Here is a 19,079-nt window from a genome sequence, read left to right on the forward strand (position 1 = left end):
CAGTTAATGTACCAGAGCTTTAATTCTGGAGAAATGAATTATATTTAAGTTCTAGTTTGAAAGAATGTGAAAGCCTTCACTAGCAAATTAATTGAACCTATAACCAGAATGCTCACAACTGCAACTCATCAACAAGAGTAGAATGCAAGGGGCTGAGTAGGAAATGGTTAATTTGTTATATAACATTCACTTCCTTTTGTATTTTGATAATCTTCTCATGGTTTGTCAAATCTTACCCTGTGAGGATAAGCTGATTTCTGAAAAAAAATCGTAAAATTATAGGAAACAAAGAGGAAGGAAGAAACTAGTATATTTCTGATAGATGGATTTTAGCATTTGAAAATTCTCCAAAGGAAACTGTTAAGTAGTAATTTTATAGCTTTATTTATACATAGAGGAAACACTTAAAAGTGAATCCTCTCCATATCTTTCTTTTATTCTAAAACTAATGGAAGACATGCAATTTTGGGTGAACAAATTTACATAAACAGTGTTATTCTGATAAAGACAAATATGCCAATGTGTTGACCTGTGTGATTCTCCTCTAAGACAATGTTAGATGGAAAATCAATGCTTAGATATGGAGTAGAGACAGATCAAACATTGTTCATTAATGTTTATTGAACATATTTAAAAAACGGCTTCCTTTGTTAAAGAATCATATTAAAACAAAAACATTAGATAAACAAAATATTATATGGGATGTTCTATTTGGCATTTTACATTTTAGACAAGTGTATGATGATCCACAGAAGAATATGTGACTAGAACCAGCTTTCTATCTATTCTCAGTTCCATTTCTCAGAAGTGATTTGCGCTGTTGGCTCTGACACGCACGGTGTCTTTGTAGAGACACCTAATGGAAGCACTGGGAATTTGACACAGCAGTTTTTTCAGCGGGCTGCCTGGTGTACTGTTTCAGTTCCTGAAGCCTTTGAATTATTACTTGAGTTTGCTAATTTTCTTTTGAATAGAGCCTCTTTGTACAACGAATTTTGACCCAGTAACATTAAATAATCATTGTTGATTATTGGTTGTTTATATGGTGAAAGTTGTTAACTAATATTTTTTGGTTATAATTAACACCATATAAACTATTAGCAGTGAAGTTATTATTTTATTTTTTTTCTAATTTCTTTTTTTTAAATTTCTTTATTGATTAAGGTATCACATATTTGTCCTCATCCCCCCATTCCCATCCCACACCCCTCCCCACACATACCCCCACCCCCCTATTGTCCTTAACCGCTGGTTAGGCTCATATGCTTGCACACAAGTCCTTTGGTTGATCTCTCCCCTTTACCCCCACCCTTCCCTACCCTCCCTCTGAGGCCCGACAGTCTGATCCATGCCTCCTTGTTTCTGGGTCTGTTCTTGTTCATCAGTCTATGTTGTTCATTATTTCCCCTAGATGAGTGAGATCATGTGCTATTAGAAATATACTTATAAGAACCGAAAATGAGACAAGCAATAATGGTTATGGTGACAGGCAAATGAATCAGTCTGTAGTGAGTTTCTTTCTGGGCCAACAGTTCTTTTGAGACCCAATTTCAATGTCCAACAGTTCCTTATGTGTACATGTCAGCACTGACATTACAGTTCTGGATGGTGGACAAATGGTGGTAATGCAGGTCCGACTCTGTCTGGTTTGGTCCTGGGCAACCTGCAGTGATGCACAGCTGCTAACTGCTAGTATGGGAAGACCACGTCAGCGTCTTCCATCTCTGAACTGCTTCTCTTCTGTCTTCATGGCTGGAGTAGTCCTGTCAATTCCTCTCTGTTGCTGGAATCCACATGGTCTCGGAGTTGTTTTCTGAAAATATACAAACATATTCTCGACTGCTTTCAGCGGCGCACTTTTGGAGGTGGAGGTCTCAGGGTTCGCGCATCTGTAGCTGGGGTGGCAGATCTTCTACCAGAGTGGCTGTAGTGACCAGGTTTGCCTCCGAGACCAGACTGGGTGGTGGTAAGGTTAGGATTCTAGTCTCTAGCAGTTCCGTTCTTAAAGATGGCGGGTTCTCTGTGCCACTGGTGTCCTCCCCGGAGTGTTTGCAGCGGCCGCGGGGTTTTGCCAACCAAGACTGCCTGGATTGGATGCCCCCTGGAAGAACTGCAGGGTCTAACTGTCCCTATTTCACTCACACACACACCCACACAGGTCCACACACACCTCTGACACTCCTTCACTCAATCACACACTCACCCTCCCTACCTTCCTGCCAGTCGCCATCTTCCAGATCCCAGCAGTGAAATTATTAACTTAATGTTGAAAAACCATGATTAAAACAGATATTACTCAAATTAAATCTGTTTCTATTTACAAAAAGATTATTTAATGTTTATAAAATATACTCAATTTACTACTATATAGTTTTAGCTTCAACAACTTATGGTTATCTCTCAAATATACCTTATTTAATATAATTAAACTTGAATAAATTAGAAAAGGAAAATACTTATTTGCTCTAATCTACCTGACTTGGCAGAGTTGAAGGAAAGATGATTGACCCTTAGTAGATGCCTAATTATATCAGGCATCTGATATAACGAATGAATAATAAGCACATTGTATTTTCACAGTGCATTTTGGTGAAGTGTGTCCCTGTCGCCTAATTCTATCGGAGACATTCTCAGAAAATAGAGAGTGAAATTTTGTTTAAAAATTTCATTAACTATATCTGTTATGCTCCAAGTTTGCTCCAAATTGTAACGTTCCATCACACAGGTTTTTTAATTTGACTTGTGAGGATATTTTTTCCAATAGGAATCAGTGATAAACATGGGGATTCCCTTCATGTAATTTACCCTAAAGTTTTTTCTCTTAGGATTAAGGCTATTATTTTAAAGCAAGGTAAGTGTAGATATTAAATACTTTTCTAATGATAAATAATATTTGATATGCAAAAGTATCAGGTTACATATATTATATATTGTCTTGATTATACTGGTAGTATTTATTGACATATTGAGAAAAAATAAGAGAGATCAGAAAGCTATCTATCTATACTAATAAAAGGGTAATATGCTAATTAGACCAAGAGACCTTCTGAGAGACCTTCTGGATGTCCTTCTGGACAAAGCCATGGTGGCAGGACCAAGGCAGAGGCGGTTAGGGGTGATCAGGCTTAGGAGGGGAGGGCAGTTGGGGTGGTCAGGTTGGCGGGAGCAGTTGGGGGAGAGCAGGCCAGTGGGGGGGCTCAGTTGGGGCGAGCAGGATGGCAGGGGGGCAGTTGGGGGTGAGGAGGCTAGTAGGGGGGCAGTTGGAGGCAATCAGGATGGCAGGGGGGCAGTTGGGGGCAAGCAGGACAGCAGGGGGGCAGTTGGGGGTGAGCAGGCTGGAAGGGGGGCAGTTGGGGATGAGCAGGCTGGCAGGAGGGGTAGTTGGGGGCGAGCAGGACAGTGGGGGGGCAGTTGGGGGCAAGCAGGCTGGCAGGGGTGCAGTTGGGGGTGAGCAGGATGGCGGGTGGCAGTTGGGGGCGAGCAGGATGGCAGGGGGGCAGTTGGGGGCAGTCAGGCCAGCAGGAGGGGCAGTTAGGAGTGATCAGACCAGAAGGGGGGGGCAATTGGAGTCGATCAGGCTGGCAGGCAGAGTGGTTAGGGGTGATCAGGCAGGCAGGCAGGTGAGTGGTTAGGAGCCAGTGGTCCCAGATTGCGAGAGGGATGTCCGACTGCCGATTTAGGCTCTATGGGATTGGGCCTAAACCGTCAGTCAGACATCCCCTGAGGGGTCCCAGATTGGAGAGGGTGTAGGCCGGGCTGAGGGACAGCCCCCCTCCCCCATGTATGAATTTCATGCACCGGACCACTAGTATATCCTACCTAATAAAATGGTAATATGTAAATTACCATCACTCCGCTACGCCCACGATTGGCCAGGAGGCGCGGGGGGGGCGGGACTCGGGGTGGCTGGGGTAGCCGATTGGGCCAGCAGGACGCTGAGGCGGCGTGAGCTCGGCGTCTGCGCCATGGCTGTGCTGCGGCACAGAAGGAGCCTCTGGGGCAGCGAGCTCATGTCCCGCTGTGGACCATCAAAAGCAGGGGATCTGGGTGCCTGTCTGCTCTGGCACCAGGCCTTTCAGAAGCCTCTGTCAAGCCGGAGGCTTCGGAAAGGCCTGGTGCATCAGTGGACAGGCACCCAGCTCCCCCGCGATCGAAAGCAAAAGCGTGGGAGCTGGCTGCCTGTCCGCTCTGGCACCAGGCCTTTCGGAAGCCTCTGCCGCCCTGGAGGCTTTCGAAAGGCCTGGTGCACCAGCAGACAGGCACCCAGCTCCCCCGCGATCGAAAGCAAAAGCGTGTAGGGGACCCTACACGTGCATGATTCAATCAGGCACTGGGCCTCTAGTCCTACCTAATAATAGACAAATATGCAAATTGACCGCACCTTCGCTACGGCCAAACCACGCCCACCAGCCAAAGCCACGCCCACCCGCCAATCAGGGTGAGTATGCAAATCACCTGACCAAGATGGTGGTTAATTTGGATACGCTGAGGGAGAGAGGAGTGAAGACTGAAGACAACTTAGAAGGATGAGGGAGGAAAAGCGAAAGCAAGGTGGCTGCCAGAGGGAAAGCCCGGGTGGGGTGAGGTGGGGTGGGGTGGGGTGGGGTGGGGTGGGGCGGAGTGGGGCCGGGCCGGGCAGGGCCGGGCAGTGGTGGGCGGCAGCGGCACATGCGTGCAGGCGCTGCGGCCGCAACGGCCACTTGCAGGATTCTTCCTGCAAATGGGCTACTAGTATATATATAAAAGCCTAAGCCACCGACTGACTGGCTGGTAGCTCTGATGTGCACTGATGAGGGAGCAGATGCTCAATGCAGGAGCTGCTGAGCAACAGCAACTTTGCAGAGTGCCCTCGCACTCCAGGACCCCTTGGGGGATGTCAGGCTGCCAGTTTCGGCCCTATCCCTGCTGGGCAGGCTGAGGGACCCCACTGGTGCATGAATCCATGCACCAGGCCTCTATTAGGCTTAATATTTACCTAATAGAGGTAAATATTAGAGAGTAGCTTTGAAAAGAGTACTGAACTTAAAGTTCAAACACCTTGCCTCTAATATTCTGCTACTTATTAACTCAGCTTTCTTATTGTTAAACTGGGAGTAATTATACATAATATTATTAACTCCTAGGGAGTGCTGTGATAATTAAAGAGACAATCTAGATTAAAGAGCTGTAAATCACAGAGTGCTTTGAAAATGTCAGCTATTATTATCAATATCTCTAAAGGCTGTCATCCCTAGTAGATTTTTTTTTAGTCCTCACATTAACATTTTTTAAAATTCAGCAGTGATGAAGGATGAAGGAAGAAATGAAAAGGGAAAATATTTCACTTTAAAATTTAATTTGTATTGCTAAATTAAAAATGAAATTATCTTTCTGGTGTAAGCGATGCCAATTTTAGAACAGAGGTTTTCCTATACTTGCTACAAATGTAGATTATATTCTAAAATTTAAAATTTGGTGTATGTTGTATATGTATATATGGTGAAAGATGTTAATTAGACTTATTGTGGTGATGATTTTGAAATCTATCTTATATAATAAAGATGTAATATGCAAATGGTCATTATGCCATGAAGCGTAATGACCGACCGCATAATGACCAGATCACAGATCAGCAGGAGGGTGGGGCAGCGAGCTACAAGCAGGCGGTGGAGAGCTACAGGAGGGGGCAGGGCAGCAAGCTATAAGGGGGTGTGGAAGGGTGGAGGGAGCTACAGGAGGGTGGGACAGTGGGCGGAGAACTACAGGAGGGTGGCAGCGAGCTACTGGCTACAAGAAGGAGGTGGAGAGCTACAGGAGGGGGTAGGGCAGCAAGTTATGAGGGGGGACAGGGAAGAGTTGGGTGGGGGAGCTACAGGAGGTGGGGCAGTGGGTGGAGAGCTACTGGAGGGCGGCATCGAGCTACTGGCAAGCTACTGACGCTAGCTACTGGATTTGTGTGCAGGGCTACTAGTATATATATATATATATATATATATATATATATATATATATATATATATATAAAAGCCTAAGTGACCGTTCTACCGTCTGACTGTTTGACTGGTAGCTATGATGTACACTGACCACCAGGGGGCAGACACTCAATGCACAGGCATGGAAACATGGAACAGACTGATGAATCTCAGAGGGAAGGGGGAGAGGGAAGGTTGGGAAGAGATTAACCAAAGATCTTATATGCATACTAGAGGCCTGGTGCTTGGATTCATGCACTGGTGAGGTCCCTTGGCCTGGCCTATGGGAATTTGGCTGAAACTGGCAATCTGACATCCCCTGAGGGGTCCTGGATTGCAATAGGGTGCAGGCCAGGCCAAGGGACCCAACTGGTGCACAAATCCATGCACCAGGCCTCTAGTAAATATTTAAAACTAGAGACCCGGTGCATGAAAATCTGTGCACTCATGGGGGGGTTCCTTAGCCTGGCCTGTGTCCGGGACCCCTTGGGGAATTTTCACCTGCTGGCCTAAGCTTTCAGTCAGACATCCCTCTGGCAGCCTGGGAGCCCTCGGGGGGTGTCTACCTGCTGGCTTAGGCCCGCTCCTGGGGGTATCTGGCCAAACCGGCAGTCAGACATCCCTCTGGCAGCCTGAGAGCACTTGGAGGATGTCAGACTAATGGCTTAGGCCCACTCTCCTGGGGGAACAGGCCTAAGCCGTTAGTCGGACATCTTTAGCGCTGCTGCAGAGGCGGGAGAGGCTCCTGCCACCGCCGCTGTGCTGGTCAGCCATTAGCCGGATTCTGGCTGAGTGGGGCTCCCGGTGTGGAAGTTCACTGACCACCAGGGGGCAGCTCCTGTGTTGAGTGTCTGCCCCCTTGTGGTCAGTGTGCATCATAGCAACCAATCATTCCCGGTCATTCTGCCATTAAGGTCAATTTGCATATTACCCTTTTATTATATAGGATCATTATGTTGTACACCTAGAAATAATACAGTGTCATATGTCAGTTATAACTTGATTTAAAAAGTTTGGGAAATAACTTCTGGAGATTTTCCTCATAGATATTTTTAAGGGAAAATGTATTATTAAAAATATTTATAGTTACATTAAAGGTAAAACTATATTATGTACTGGATAATAGAGAGGAATTATATATGTAGTAGTTTGGCATTCTTCTTTGGAAAAGGAGAATATAACTGTACTTTTATGTGGAAAAATAGATCAATTATAATTTTAAATGCAGAGGTTTAGAACTTAAGTGACCTGCCACATATTAGTAGAGAACTGTTGGTTGAATAAAGACTAGAAAGCATCACTAGAGTTATAAAATCTTTCATAGTTAAGACACTATTTTATAAACCTTGTTTTATATGGTGGTTGACATTCCACAATATTAACCTCAGTCTGAGATCCATAAAATCTTTTAAGAATCTCACTAATTAAGAACCTGTTTGATTAGGTTGTTTCTTATCTTGACTAGCATTTTCCCATTCTCATAACGTAGATATTGTAAATTCTCAATTTTCTGATTTACTCCTAAAAACATCAATTGCACTTTACTTAAAATAAATTTTATTTATTATTTTAAATTTATCTTTATTGTTGAAATTATATTATATGTGCCTTTTTTTTCTCATTGACCCCTCTTTACCCTGCACCCACCAGTCCCCCCACCTCCAGGCCCTCACCACACTGTTGTCTGAATTCACTCATATGTGGAATCTAATGAACAAAATAAACTGATGAACAAAATGGATCCAGAGACATAGAAGCATGGAACAGACTGACAAATCTCAGGGGGAAGGCAGGGCATAGGGGTAGGTTGGGAGAGATTAATCAAGGAACTTATATGCATATATGCATAACCCATGGACACAGACAATTGCACTTGTAGTTTGACATCCTTTAGTCTGGCTTTCTACCCTCCTCTACTACTGTTTTTCATTCCTCTCCTCTGTCAGCTTCTATGACAACATCCTGTTCTGCCTCTCCTTCCCCATTGACAGTCTTCTTTTTCTCTTCTTACCATCACACAGTATTCACTCTAAGGCTATACTGTCCAATAAAATAGCCACTAGTACAGGTGGATGTTAACAGATATACCTGTGTCAGGTGGTGGTAAGTGTTGTGAAGAAAAATAGCATGGGAAAAGGGACAGAGGTAAGTGGGGTGCTGTTTTAGATAGGCTGGGGAGAGAAGTCCTCTCAGATATTTGAAGATACTGAGAGAGAGGCCATGTGTGAACTTGGGCAAAGGGAATTCCAGACAGAGGGGAAAGGAAGTACAAGTACAGAGGGAACAGGTGGGGACAGCTTGGCTTGGTCACAGGAAGACCATAGTGGCTGGGACGTGGGGTAAGTGGTAGAGGCCTTTTAAAGAATTTCCTCTTTCCTCTGAGTGGAATGTGAACTAATGGATAGTTTTGAGGAGCTGGCTCTTGTGTGGAAAATAGACTGATGGAGGGACATGATGGAAACATGGATAACATTATTAATCCTGCATAACTGTCTTACCGATTAATTTAGCTGGTCACAATACAGTAATAATGAAATCTGCTACTATCAAACTCTGTATTGCTAGACTCTCTCAAACTTGGGTTTAGAATAGATATCAATACAGGATCAGGTGTTGTGGATAGAGCAACACAAATACATGATGCTCTGTCACTTTTTGATATGAGAAATGTTTTCACTCAACTTTTCTCATATGTAAATGGGGTAATACTACTTATTCTTGAAGGAATCATCTTAAAGTGTTCACCATAATGTCTGGCACATGGTAAATACCCAATAAATGTTAATTATAATTAAATTGCAATTAATTTTGAGGAAAAATTAAGTACTTTACCAAGGGGCCCAAATTTCACTTACAAAATTCACTTCTATAAAAAGTCAGAGTACCCAGCTTTTCCAAAGACCCATTAACTGCAGTGGGTCTTGTCAGAAAAAGAAAAATAACCACTGTGGAAATAAAGAAAGTAATAAGGCCCCCCAAATATTTTACTTTAGTGTTTAAGTAATTGCTTCTTAAATTAAGGAAGTATTATTTTTTTCTAGACATGGATATACCCCTATCTTTTTTGGTTAAGAATATAATAAAAGTTTTCTTCTAATCCGGTTGAATTCCATTTTGTCCTTAAAAAATTATCCCAATATTGACTTTAGTAGGTTAAACTAATTCATTTATAACCAACTCAAGACAATGACATAATTGGTAATCATATAGTATTGTTCCCAGAAAATGCATTGACTTAAGTTGGCACATGTGAAATATACTTGACAATGAAGGCTTGCTTTGATTAGTGCAGGTAATAAGAAAATGTTTATAAGCTTCCCTTTGCCAAATTATTATAACAAAATACTCCAGTAAACCTATTGTTAAATGGTTACTCCATAATACATAGTTAAAACTATTTGGCTAATAAATTTTTTTACTGGGGAATTCACTTAATACTACGCTGCTGTAAAAGGAAGGGACTCCTACCATTCACAACAGCATGGATGGACCTGGAGAGCATTATGCTAAGCGAAATAAGTCAGTCAGAGAAAGATAAATATCACATGATCTTACTCATTTGTGGAATATAATGAACAACATAAACTGATGAACAAAAACAGATACAGAGACAGAGAAGCATTGATCAGTCCGTCAAACCTCAGAGGGAAGGTAGGGGAGGGTGGGGGTCAGGGAGAGAGATCAACCACAGGACTTGTATGCATGCATATAAGCCTAATCAATGGACACAGACACCAGGGGGGTGAGGGCATGAGTGGGAGTGGGGTGGGGAGGGGGAGGGCATGAGCGGGGGGTAGGGGATAAGGACACATATGTAATACCTTAATCAATAAAGAAAATTAAAAAAAATTTAGAGTACACTATTAAATCACATTCACATGTAGAAATGTGGAGTTTTGAGGACAAGGTTTTTATAGCAGGATACAAATGTGAGTATATTTATATTTTATACTTTAACAGTAGATTTTGATATGCTGGTTTGCTGAAATGGGGAAATCACTAGTAAATGGTCATTCTGCCATCTCCTTAAGAGAAGAAGCATGTAAAAGTGTGTTGTTTATGATACACAAATCTAAGTAGAATGTTTCACTGAAGAACTCTTACTTCTTATACTCAAAATACAATCTCTATGTTTGCTTTCTGTCTTAGTAAAAGTTTATTTTTAACACAAACATGCTCTGCTAATATAATTAGAAAATTCTTCATAGTTTAAATTATTAATTGCTTAAAGGTATTTTATGAATATTTTTAGTACTACTTTTATTTTCCTTTTATTAAGCAGATGGGCCACAGGGAGGTCATAATAGGAAAGGCATCACCATGAAATGAATTTAAATTGTTTTACTGAGTAGACTTCATTTGTGCAAACAGAAAGCAAGTCGCAGAAAACCAATTTAATGGTCAGAAAAACTTTAAGGTCTAATACTTCAATCAATTCCTATGCTTTCCTTTCTTGGATGAGTACAAATAGGCCTGTAATGTGTATTTAAAAAGTGAGTTGATGCAATGCTGCACATTTGTGGTTCAGGTTAAGAAACTTTGCAGCATTATTTTTCTGCATACAGGGCATGGCAAAAGTAGCTTTACAGTTGTGAGTATGCGAAACAGTTTATTCTTGTATTATTTATTAATTATTATATTATTTTCAAGCAAATGGCTGTAAACCTACTTTTGCCCTACCCTGTATTTTTTTTTAACCTATTATGGCTTTCCATTTCAGATAAGATAAATAAAATGTAAGTTCATTTATTTAATTTATCAAGTTGTTGAAAGTAAGGCAGTCTTAGTAGATGTAAAATAGATGTTCATAAAAGTTTAAATTCTTTAAAAAGATAGGTTTATAATGATCATGAATTTTGATATTTTTTTGTCAAGTAGAGGAAATTTACCTACTAGCATGCCCCCTATTTTAGGTAGCTAAATCTAGTTGTTAGAGGACTGAAATATATCTTTTCTACTATATTCAATGGTAACAGTAATATGATGATGATCACATGATCAAAGTAACATTCACTGAGTATTGTCTATGTGCCAGACAGAATATAAGCCACTTTACATGCTTTCTTCTAAATGAATGAGAATTCAGGTGTTGTTCTTCTGTTTGCACAACTAAATGTCAACTCAGCCACTTGCCTTTTCCAATCACTGTACTTAAACGGAGCTCTCTCCTCCTCTTCATGCCTACTAATGCCCACGTGGAGGTGGCAGAGAGGTTCTCTCTTTTTTGGTCCATCTTCATTCACACACACAGAGGGTTAAAATCTGGAAAGAATAAATTATTTGTTCACTTATCATTGGCATATTCCTCGGATGATTTTTCAAGACTAAATATTTTAATGAATATTTTGGAGCACTTTCAAGATCCGGGCATGGAAATGAAATGGAGGATAGATGGTGGAAGTGAGCCATGAGTACTGTGACACACATTGTTTATTTATATGCAATAAACATTACATAATGGTACTAAAAAAATGAATGATACAGGCCATCCTCTCTAAAAAGAGGAGGGGTAGGGGATTTTCAAAGAAGGACATTTGAAAGAATAGACAGGACACTGGGACCATATGCCACATGTGACTTGATCAAGCAGCCTGAAACCTAACCTCTTCCCACTTCTTTGGCAGCATCCCAGTCACTGTTAGTCAGTGATTACTCTGACATAGCTCCTAAAGCAGAAATCTATTTGTGTGCATTTCTTTTATGTGAATCTGTTTTGAAATACTGTGATCCCGAGAAGCAGATTTATTTCTTTCCGATCATCTTGTGAGATGTCAGCACTCTAATTCAGCTTATCTCTTTTCAGAACACGAGAGTTTCAATGCAGTGGCACTTTGTCATTTAACTGAGACTGTTAGGCAACTACTCTTTCATTACAAATTATATTTTGCATTTTTTATATTGAAACTAATATTATGGGGGTGGGCAAAATATTTCCATTAATTTTTCACACACAGCTTGGGCTTAAAATTAATATTTTTGCTTTATGCCAGGGATTTGCAGAATATACATCTACTTGAAGAATGCTTCTATATTACAATTCTGAATTTGAAGACCTTTCTCATCAAATTACCAATAATGTTAGTAATATGATCTTCAGGTGGTGTGTATTTCTCATATGCATTACCAGAAAAAAAACATCTTATTTTTGCTTTCTTTTTCACAATTATCAGAACTAAGTAACTCAGTGCATTCTCTTTTAACTATGTATTTAAGCAAGTTCAGAAGTCTTACATTTTGTAAAGTCATTACCTTGTGATTATTTGGAATTATTCTGTTTTGCGTATATTTCAATTTTATAAACTAATTCTTTTTGGAAGTAGGTGGATTATAAGTTATTTTGGCAGCAGCATGTCTTTCATTTTCTTTACTTCAATAAAATGTGAATGAATGCTATTTATGAAAGTACAGGTTTTGGCCCATTCATCCCCCATCTCAATATACAGTATGTTGATTGGGATTCTTCAATGAGAATTATAATGGAATCTTTGTTTTTCAATGTTCTTTGGAATTGCTCAATAGTGGATTTTAACTTACAACTAAATAACTTTTTTTAAGAAAGGAACTAGCAAAGATCTTTAAAGTTATTATTATTTTTCAGCAAGGCTAGAGAAGATCTGCTGAAAACTCAGAAAGAACGTGATTTTCATCGAATGCATCACAAGCGAATAATCCAAGAAAAAAACAAATTAATTAATGAGCTCAAAGGGTAAGCTGCTAATATTTGTTGGCATATTTATTAAAGAGGTGTTTAATTAGGGTTAAGCAGCTTGGTTATGGCAGAAGGTTTCATGTAAAGTTATTTATTCAACATTTATTTAGCATACACTGTGTGCCAAATACTAGACTATGCATCTGATGTTCAAAGATGAGCAAGGTTAGGCTCTTGCTGTCATATCCTCTGCTCTCTGCCAGGGCAGCTCAGGCAATTCCACGTTGCTGAGGGTTGGCTCTCACTTTTTCTAAGTTTCTAAGAGCTACTCCAGGAGTGATTTCACCTCATTTGTTGGTATTCTTGCTCCAGTACTTGTAAAATTCAGTGTCTTAAAGAAACTGGTTCAAGGTCAATGAATTATTATTTAACCAGTCCTAGTTTATAGCCCTTTTTATCAAGTACCTCAAAGTTCTATCTTTGGGGCACTCTTCTGGTTCCTGTTAGTACATGCTTAGTAATTCTTGGAGCCGTTGGGTGTATAGTATCTTTCTTCCCTTGTCAGACCATTAGCTTGGCAGTCAGGAGAGGAGGAAAGAGGAGTAATTCCAGGGCCATCTTTTACCTTGTGATGAAGAGGTTTCTGAAGCAGCATCTTCTAGGGAAGGAGGGTCACCCTCTGCAAGTCCATAGGGCCTGGGGGAAGGGGCGACAGACTAAGGCCCTCAGGGCCACCCTGAGTGCTAGGTAATTTCCTTTTGATAAAAATAGTCAGTTCATCAGGACAGCACAACATGCATGAATCTGATATAAGAATTTCAGAATATATGGAGCAAAACCTGATAAAACAGTAAGGAAATATAAATATTTCCACATTTACAGTTGGAGATTTTTCACACTAATCTTTTAGCAATTAGTAGAAAAATAGGCAAAAATTCTCTAAGTCTATAAGAAGACAAGTTAATTGAGCATAATTGACCTTTCTTGAATTCTTGGTTTTTCAAGTGCACATGGAATGTTCACCAAATAGGTCATATAGACATAAAAAAACTCTGTCTATTAATTGATGTCATGCAAAATATATTCTCTGTTTAAACCAAATTAAATTAAAAATTGATGACACAAAGCTCTGTGGAGAATTCCCAGTTACCTGGAAATTTAGTAGCATAATTCTGAATAAGACATGAGTCAAAGAAGGAAATGGGAAAATATTTTGAACTGGCTGATTGGAAATGTAGCATTTTAAAATTTGTGGGATGAAGCCAAAGCAGTGCTTAAAATGAAATTGATAGCTTTAAATGCTTAGATTAGAAAAGAAGAAAATTTCAAACCAGTGATCTAATCTTGAACCTTAGAAGCTCAAAAAACCAAATTAAATACAAAGAAGGTGAAACAAAAGAAATAATAAAAATAAAACGTGTAACCAATAAACTTGCAATGGGACAAACATAAGAAAAAAATCAACAAACTCATATATTGGTTGTTGTGTTGAGTGAAAGGAGCCAGTTTCAAAAGAGAACATATTCTGTTGTGTTCCAAATACATGAAAGTCTAGAATCTCCTGAGATGTTAAAATGCTCTATATTTTAGTAACAAGGTGGACTACCTAGACATGCATAGCTATGAAAACTCTATAAACTGTAACAGTTAAGATTTGTATATTTTACTCCATGTAAATTACAATTCAATAAAAAAGTAAAGTATTTTAAAAGCATTTTCAAATAAAACAGGTTCTTAGAGGTGTTTCTATCATAAGCTGAGTTAATTTTTTCGGTGAGATAATAAATATATTTTTATACTTAATTTCCTTAATATGAGGTTAATCAAACTTGTTCTCAAGACCATCCTTTATTTTGATGTGAATGACACACTTTCTGTTTAATCATCTATTGTTGATAACCATTGTCTTTCTGAAAGTTGTTCCTGGATTAAAGGAACACAATTTTCCTCTCTGTCAGTGAATAGCAGCGATTTTCTTAGTGTGTATTTGAATACCTAGAAATGTGACTTCCCAGCTCCCAGCCCGGTGGCAGGGAAGTTGTAGGCCGTATAATACTGCTTGCACTTCTTGGCTCTGTTATGTTGACCTTTATATGGTTATTCATTTTTTATTTCAATGCCAAGGAAACGTTTAGATGTTAAATAGAAATCACTGATTTAGCTGAATTACCCTTTAAGGTGCCCTTTATTTTTCATAGGTTGAAGTTACATTATGCATCTTATGAACCAACTATAAGAGTGTTACTTGACAAGCACCACACTTTATTGAGGCAGAAAATGCTCACCTCCATGGAAAGAGACAAAGCTGTTGAGCAGGTAAAAAGACTGTCAAAGGTACCTCAGAATGATTTTTATCCATTTATTTTTTTATGACAAAATTGGAAAGAATGTTTTATTTCTGAGATAAATATAAAAATATCCATTAATTGTCATATGATAAAAAAGATTCATTTGGAAATATTCAGAAAAATATTTTATCTATTTTAAACCTGTAAAGGTTTTTATTAAATTAAATATTATTGAATTAAAGCAAAGTTTCACAGGAAATTATTAAAGTATAGTTAGAGAAAAAACTCAAAGTATAAAATAAATGTTCATCTATAATAATAAAAGTGTAATATGCTAATTAGACCAGACATCCTTCTGGATGTCCTTCTGGGCAACCTTCCCTAGAAAGCCAGGGCTGTGAGGGAACCCCGAGTCCCAGGTGCCTGCCAGTGGATGGAGGGAAGCTTGGGTCCCAGGTGCCAGCAGCTGGAGGGAAGCCTGGGTCCCGGGTGCCGGAGGGAAGCCAGTGCCGGCAGCCAGGGGACGGAAGGCCTACTCTTGCATAAATTTCGTGCACGGGGCCTCTAGTAATTATATAAATAAATGAAAGATGGGAGAAGAAAATATTTCCTCAAAGAAGAATTCTAAGTAACATATGTAGGTAATCTTTCTCTCAAGGAGGTGGCGCTTAACCCCTAAGCAGTTAACTGTTGGCTACACTTACTGACTTGCTTCCAAAAGAACAGTTAAAATGGAGAAAAAGTAATTGTACAGTGGAGAAACCTGGCAAATACCACTTCAGAAAGGTGATCAAAGTCAGTGTCATCATGTTTATAGCATGTATCCTTGATGTGATGTGCTGATAATAGCATTTCTACTCTGTGGTGTTCCTACCCAAACTCATAAATCCAGTCTAACATGAGAAAACGTCAGGAAAACCAAAATTTATGGACATTTGCAAAGTAGTACCTGGCCAGTATTCTTCAAGACACGATGACTAACTGTAAGGCAGAACTGTGGATGGGATCCTGAAAAGGAAAAAGTTTATGAGGAAAACATAATGAAATTGGAATAAAACATGGATTTTGTTAATAATAATGTACCAATATTAGTTCATTACTTGTGAAAATATACCACAGTAACACAGGATGTGATGGAGGGAGATGGGCTGCAGGTATACAGGAACTATCTGTACCATATTTGCAACTTTTGTGTAAATTTCACACTTTTAAATAAGAGGTGCATTTAAAAGTTTTATAATATATTTTGCATCCAAGAATAGATATACATTTTCACTCCTTTTTAAAAAGCATTTCATGAACACTAATATAATTTTACAATTTATTATCTAATATTTCCTATTAATAAAGAAATGTTGCTACTCAGTGGAAGTAGAAAAATGTGTAAATCTGTACATAACTAAACATAAGGTATTTTGTGTTGGTGTAATCATATGCAATGAGGGATGAGATACTTTTTCATCTTTTTTAAAAATATATACTTTATTGATTTTTTACAGAGAGGAAGGGAGAGGGAGAGGGATAGAGAGGTAGAAACATCAATTCAGCTGCCTCCTGCACACTCCCTACTGGGAATGTGCCCGCAACCAATTCCGGTACATTCCCTTGACCGGAATTGAACCTGGGACCATTCAGTTTGCAGGCTGACACTCTATCCACTGAGTCAAACCAGTTAGGGCCTTTTTTAAAAAATCTTTTTAAGGTTGATTTTTTAATTTAAGTCTATTGTTCAGGAAATATAGGGAAATGGTATGCCACCGAACTAACAAATATTCTTAATTATAATATGTTTAATGAAACAAGGAATCTCTATGGGTGGAAAATTAGCTAAGAGTTTTAGGAATAATAAGTCTCTTCATATTTTATCCCCCAACTAATACCTACCTCATGTTTTATGAACATAAATAAATTAAGTTGTTGTGAAGCAATTTCATCAGAGGGAAGTGTCTCTTAAAGTAGAGATCTGAATATTAATTATTATTCAGAATGTGGAATGAATATTCTCAATTCAGGAAACTATGCTGTAAAATAAATGTTTCAGCCCTTAGCTGGGTGGCTCAGTTTATTGGATCATCATCCTGTATGCCAAAAGTTTGGGGGTTGATTCCAGGTCAGGGCATGTACCTAGGTTGTGGGTTCGATCCCCGATCCTGGTATATGTGGGAGGCAACCAATTGATGTTTTTCTCTCTCTATGCCCCTTCCTCACTTTAAAAAATCAATAAAAACATATTCTCATAAACATATTATTTAGCAAATAATAAAATTAATGTTTCAAATGCTTAACTATAATAGGTACTTAATAATTGCCTGTGGAATTTAATTTAAATTCAGTATTACATTTTTCGTTTGTTGCCATTTATGTTTAAAAATTTTAAATACATAAGACTTAATTCAAGAGAGATTAATAATTTTTTAAATTTAGAATCAATAATTAAACATTGCACTTTTAAACTTTTTTTGCATCAATTTATAACCCCATATTTTTGGATTATTATTATTATTTTTAGATTTCTGAATTTCAAACATCATCAAGGACTACGGACGTAGGGCATAGTTACCAAGCTACTAAAATTAGAGGTAAAGTATAATGTGATAAAACTATATTTTAATATTGGTTGGTGATTTCACAACCTTACCATAGCGCAAAATCCTAGAGATATTTAAAAGTGAATAAATGGTGTGGTAACTATTTTACAAATTAAAATGTTTATTAAAAGACCTAGAGGAAGTAGTGATGTGAATCCATATAGGTTAATTTTAGAGAAAAATGTGAGTAAACCAAATGGGAGGATTTCTGGGTGTGAGAGAGTATCTGGTACCAGACTAGTCTCCTCCCGCAAAATAGCTCTAAAACTAGACTATACACTGAGTGGCCAGATTATTATGATCTCTGAACGCATAATAATCTGGCCACTCAGTGTAGACTAACCACAGAGTTGGGATTTTAAAATAAGGTTTTTCCATGTATAAGAACTGCATTGTGGGTAGTTAGAAAGAAGCAGAGGACGTACTAGCCAGAGGCTGGGGGCCACTATCTCCTGGTCCCTTGACATATCAAGATTTGCAAGCTTTCCCTTATACATAAGTACACTGAGTGGCTAGATTATTATAATATCTGAACGCATAAAAACCTGGCCACTCAGTGTGTGTGTGTGTGTGTGTGTGTGTGTGTGTACGCATTAGAGGCCCGGTGCATGAATTCATGCATGGGTGGGGTCCGGCCAGCCTGGCCAGGGGGAGGGGACATGGGCGGTTGGCCGGCCTGCCTGCTGGTCGAACTCCTGGTCGATGGGACAATTTGCATATTAGCCCTTTATTATATAGGATATACACTGAGTGGCCAGATTATTATGCGTTCAGAGATCATAATAATCTGGCCACTCAGTGTATATATGAGGCAACTACATTTAGCCATTGGAAAATAGCACAAGTCACAGAAGGCAAGTGACAGAAGGAAAATGTGTAAGTTGAGCTCCATCCTCAACATGACTTTGTGCCTGGGGAATTTTCCAAATAAGATCCATGGAGATGGAGGTCAAGAAGGGCACAGCAGGTCTGCAGGAACTGAAAAGGCAAGTTGTGATAGCAACTAAAACACATCGGAAAGGGCACCAGATAAGAGGGTGCTGCAATGAGCAGGGCCCCGTTTGTGAAGGAGTTTACTACAAATCCTTAGTTGATGACTGGACTCCACATGCAAGACTAACTGAGACTTATTCAAAGAGAGAAGCTCCTATAGGAGTAAAAGGAGACCAGAGATTCTAGAGGTCAAGCAGTAATGGGAGACTTGGAGTTCTACCCACGCCTGGATGGAGAGACTTCTTTAACACCCTGTAACCTGGTATTAACATTCAACATCCTGTATCCACCCTCTAAAATAAAAAACAAAACTTACACCAAGTCCCTAGAAGAAATAGAGATTAGAGTTTGAATCTTGCCAAGTTAGAGAACCTTGGACAATATTTAGCACTTCCCATGGACCTACTACAAAAAGCATAAAATCAAGCCTCGAAATACAAGGGGACCAAAAAGTTAAACTGTGTGCTAGGAAAAAAAATCAGTACCCTTCAGAGGAAGACAGTTGTTCAGATTATTTATGACCTCTCATATATATTTCTCCGTATTTAATTAAAATGTTCTAGTCACGTTGTAGAAACATGAAAATATGAACAACAGTCAAGAAAAAGAG

This window comes from Cnephaeus nilssonii (assembly GCF_951640355.1).
Source record: "Cnephaeus nilssonii genome assembly, chromosome: 10".
Lineage (NCBI taxonomy): Eukaryota > Metazoa > Chordata > Mammalia > Chiroptera > Vespertilionidae > Cnephaeus > Cnephaeus nilssonii.